The sequence below is a fragment of the Condylura cristata genome, unplaced genomic scaffold (assembly GCF_000260355.1).
Source record: "Condylura cristata isolate star-nosed mole 26May11 unplaced genomic scaffold, ConCri1.0 scaffold00024, whole genome shotgun sequence".
Taxonomy (NCBI): Eukaryota; Metazoa; Chordata; class Mammalia; order Eulipotyphla; family Talpidae; genus Condylura; species Condylura cristata.
Window position 1 is genome coordinate 29278625 of NW_004567125.1, and position 4739 is coordinate 29283363.

Sequence of the window (4739 nt, forward strand, 5' to 3'; positions counted from 1 at the left end):
GCCATGTGGATCTCCTCTGGGGCAGGGATCGAACTCATGCTGTAGTGGCTTTAGCTGCTTAGTGCTATGTGTAACCTGCTGTGCCACCACTAAGTCTTAATTTTGTGCCATGTCATGTGAGCGAACTGAGAGCTTGTAGAGTATGGATGTTAGGCCCCTAGAATCAGCTGAAATCAGAGCAGGGGATGAGAGCAAAGAACTAATTGTGATCCAGACTTGAGGCTTTATCCAGAGAAAGAAGGCATGGAATTTTAGGGTGACAACAAACGTGTGTGTGGAGGGCATAAACATGAAAGTATACATTGTGGTCCCATCAGACTTGAGTGGAAGGAATGACCCTGAAAGGGAACTAGAGTGGAATAACTCCCTGCCTCAACCGCTGCTCAGTCATGGCCTTAACATCCTTGTCAAACAAGGAGAGAGCATTCCGTTTGCTCCGCTACTTGCCTGAGAACTTCTCAAGGTACCCTGATCTCTCTAGGGTGTTTGGACCAGAAGAAAGAACAATAGTCAATAGCTTCTCTCAATCATGTAATCTTCAGAAATGTTTTATCTTTCAGAGTGAGCCCCTTTCCTGTCCCCTCAGTGACACAATGGCTCCTACTGTTACTCCAAACTAAAGCAGCTTTCTCCTTTGTTCATAACTTCCTCCTGCTCAGATATGATGGGTTTTGGCTATTATCCTTTTGACCTTATTTCTCTCTTCTCATGCAGCACTTTTAAGCTTTTCAGCACACTCTCCATCCCTAGAGTGGAGGAGTGCCCACTGCGTGCTCAGCTCTGAACTGCTGCGCTTTATGCTGGCAGCTTCTGCTCCCTTCCTTGACTGTGGATTCCAGCAGTACTCAGGCTGGGTTTTTTACTTCTCTGCTTGCCCCAGTTAAGTCTGGGGACGTTAAATTCTCTGCTCTCTGCCAATTTGACATCTCTAGCTTCTTCTACCTTTTCTTCAGTTTAGTTCAAGATGCCTTTGCTCAGCTAGTGTGCCAATTATCATGCTGGCCTGGAGTTCCCAAAATGAGGAAGTTGAGGCTTTCGTCTTGCACAGGCCAGCAATAGTAAATGTGTTGAAGGAGCAAGAAGGAAGTAGTGGAACCAGGGTGGAACCGGCCAGTCTACTGGGGTCTTAGACTTGTAAGAGGAGCAGACCTCCCCTAGTCCAAAGTAGTTAGGAGGTCAGAAAAGCTGATGAAAAACCTCAAATGCTTTGTGAGGGGTTGAAGTTTATGGAAACAGGCAGTGAGGAACCATCTCACCTTTCAGATCAGGAGAGAGACCAGAAGTTGTGGTTTTGGGTAAGAAATTAAGCAATAGTGCTGATCATGACCAATCTGTGGACAAATTAGGAAATAATTATGAGCTTTTCACAGCCTTAAATTTATTCCATTTAAGGTTATTCTCCATTAGAATCATACAGATTCATTCTGTCATTTTGAAGACTTCCCCTGACTCCAAAAACTAGCTCTTCATCCAAGACTTCCTTTTGCTTAAATTACTGTAATCATTTTCAGGGTTGAACTTGAACTTGGACATTTATACATGTTCCCATTCCCCATTTACTTAACTGTTTTTGTTGTTGTTTCTAGTTTAACCTAAAAGTTTGGTTTGTGCCCATGATGACATCTGTTTACCTATTCAGAGTGATTCTGCCCCGTTTCACTCTTACAAAGAACCTTGTGAAATGCCATGGGCATCCAGCTTCTCGGCTATGTTCCTTTCTGGAGCTCAGCACCTCCTGTGAATTTCTAGACTCTCTATTGAGGTTTTATTTCCTCAGGGTAGGAAACATGGCTTCCCAAATTTTATTTATTCCTAAGTCTGTCTCCAAGAGGTGCATGATATTATTCACTACTTAGGTAGCTAAAAAAGCCCTAGTAAAGAGAATAAGGGGATTTTGGTCACCTGTGTTAGAGGTATTAGAATCGTTGCTCTCATGGGATCTTTTGCAAGGAGTGTCTTGACTCTGCAGGAGCTAGATCTCTAAATCAGATTCCTTGGTGATGTCTTGTTAAGGAAGGCAGATTGTTCCATAATTTGGAAAAGTAAATTAAGGCAGAAATTAGGAGCTATAATAGGCTGTTGATGTAAAGCAGAACAAGTGGCTTTCTGTCTCCCAGTAGTCACCAGCGATAATAGCTCCTCCTATAAATATTGAATAAATGAGTTGGAGAGGGATAAAACTCTGTATTTTTATTTTCTGGCATGATTCTATATGAGTCTCAATAATCTTGCTACATATTGTTAACATTTACTTTTAAAAGATCCACAGTTTAGGCTTTTAATTTTTTTTTTTAATTTAGAAGAATGTCTAAAGTCTCGTTTTCAGAGGAGTTATCTCATTTATTGGAATTTTTCTTCTTTACACACATTAATAATTTTTTTAATGCACATACTTGTGCATTAAAGTAGTTACAAGGTCAGAAAAGCTGATGAAAAGCCTCAAATCCTTTGTGAGGGGTTGAAGTTTATGGAAGCAGGCAGTGGTCAGAATGTGTCATACACTTGCTAGTGGTACCAGCACAGACCAAATTTTTTCTCCACACAACCCCTGTTCACTGACTTAGCATCTATTAAGTTATATCAGCTATTACTGTGTAACTCACTGTAACAGACCTAGCAACTCTAAACAAAATGCATTGTGATTCCAGTTTCCATGGATCAAGTCTAGGCACATCTGAACTGGGTCTCTGTTCAGTGTCTCACAGCCTGTAGTAAAGGTGTCAGCCAGGCTGTGTTCCTCTCTGGGGCTTGGGGTCCGCTTCTTTCTTACGGGGTTGTGGCCAGAATTCAGTTCCTTGCAGCTATAGGACTGAGGGCCCTGTTTTCTTGCTGGCTGTCAACTGGAAGTTGCTTTCGGCTTCAAGAGGCCATCTGCTCTTCCCTACCACCTGCCCATGGAAGGTCTGGTTATGTAAAGTCATAGATGATTGTCACTGACCAGTGACAACTCCCATATTCTCAGGTAGAGTTGCAGAAAATGTAACAACCACAGGAGGGACTATCCCATCATCTTTGCCATTTTGCACTGGTTCTGCCCATACTCAAGGGAGGAGTTATATTCATTGGTGGTGGGGAGAGGTTTGACCCATAAGTTAATCTATTCCCTTTGCTGATGCTGTGAACACCCTGGATTGTTCCATTTTAGGTTATTTGGACAGTTTGCTGCCAGCGCTTGATCTGAAGGAGAAGAACAGGCTCAAAGGTGTGATAACACCTGAAGGATGTGATCCCGCATCTCCAAATCAGTGTTATGATCTGGTATTACCTCAATGAAGAGCATGCTTAGAGTTTAGTTGTTGGTTTTTTTTTGTTTGTTTGTTTTTTTCACAAGAAACTACAGAATCTGAAATTCCTTTGTGTACATTACAAGGTGCTTTACACTGTGTCTAAAGAAAGATATTTCATAAACAGAGTCCAACATTCCTGGGTATAAACATTGCTAGAATCCCCTCTAGGCAAACAGAACAACCTACATTATGCTCTCACATTTTAGTTACATTTACAGTAATACTGCTTTTATGGAAGGAAAATATTTTAAATCTGTGTTATCCATATGATCAGTCACTATATACTATGTACAATAATGTTTGGGTTTAGATTTACAGAAGATCAAATTTCACCTCCCACAAATATTTTCGTATTTGGGGCTCAAATCTTAGTTCTGTGCTCCAACTCTACGTTTTGAAAGGCATTCCACTGGGATACATGGTGAATTTGGAAGGCAGAATGAAATGAGGACATTCTCCCACAGATTAACAGGCATTAGGCAGTTGTTTGGCCTTCAGTTGTGAAGTTACTTACTGACTTTCAAGTACATTATCAGACCTTTAGTATCTTTTACTAATGGATGTTAGAGGATTTAAAAGCATGATAATAGTAAGTGTTAGAATGGTGTAGCACTCCACAGGGTTGTTCACAGCAGCCCTGGCATGGGTACATGCCACTGCGATTGCAGCCCTCCTGGTAGGCTTGCATTAGTAAACTCTGCCTCTAGAGTGACGTTTTGCACATACATACAGATGTGCTAAGGTCTCTATTATGTCAGCAAGCACAGGGTAGGCTCACTATGAACTCGGTCAGACAATAAAGGAGGGTCCCAGTGCCTTTAGTGGGTTTTTCACGTTTTAATGCTCTCAGGAAACCACATATACAGCACACCAGGCATGGAGGCTGGAATGCAAGGAGGCAAGCACAGGCCAGAAGAACCTCCCCAGCCCCCCACAAATCCTGACTCTCTCTGGGCCCTCTGGCATTCTCTCAGGGTCTCCCTCTTCTGTAGTCACACCGCTCATTCTTCTCATAGCTGTCATCCAGCTGAGTGACGCTGCCCTTATAGCCCTGGCCTCCAGGCTCAGGTGTGCGCACCTACACATGTGCACACACATGGTCCACCTGCCCACACTCCCAAGCGCCGCCTTAACACCATCAAGGCCACGGGTGACAACCACAGAGGCTAGTAGCACAAAAAGCTTGATTAATTCATTTACCCTACAATCATATAGGAAATTAAAACATGATTAATATACACCATTTCTTTTTATTATACTAGTAGTTTGTTTTTACATCATTTTGTGCCTTTTTTCATCTCAGTTGTAATCCCCATGGGCTTCCCATCACCATATCACCTGTGTGCTGTAACCATAGTCCAGTGCACTCTACCCCACCCCCATTTTTGATCCCATTTCCCACCCCACCCCTGTAAAATGTCTCTGGTATATAGTTGTTCATTATTATTATTA

At 42.4% G+C, this 4739-nt stretch overlaps 1 long non-coding RNA gene across 1 annotated transcript in view; it reads left to right on the forward strand.

The window, feature by feature from the left end:
• Window positions 1–3276, forward strand: part of LOC105854027 — a 13184-nt gene extending 9908 nt beyond the window's left edge. Inside the window, exon 3 of the long non-coding RNA XR_001145752.1 lies at window positions 3146–3276. This is a non-coding gene — a long non-coding RNA (uncharacterized LOC105854027). The remainder of the gene's footprint in view (window positions 1–3145) is intronic.
• Window positions 3277–4739: the final 1463 nt, after the last annotated feature.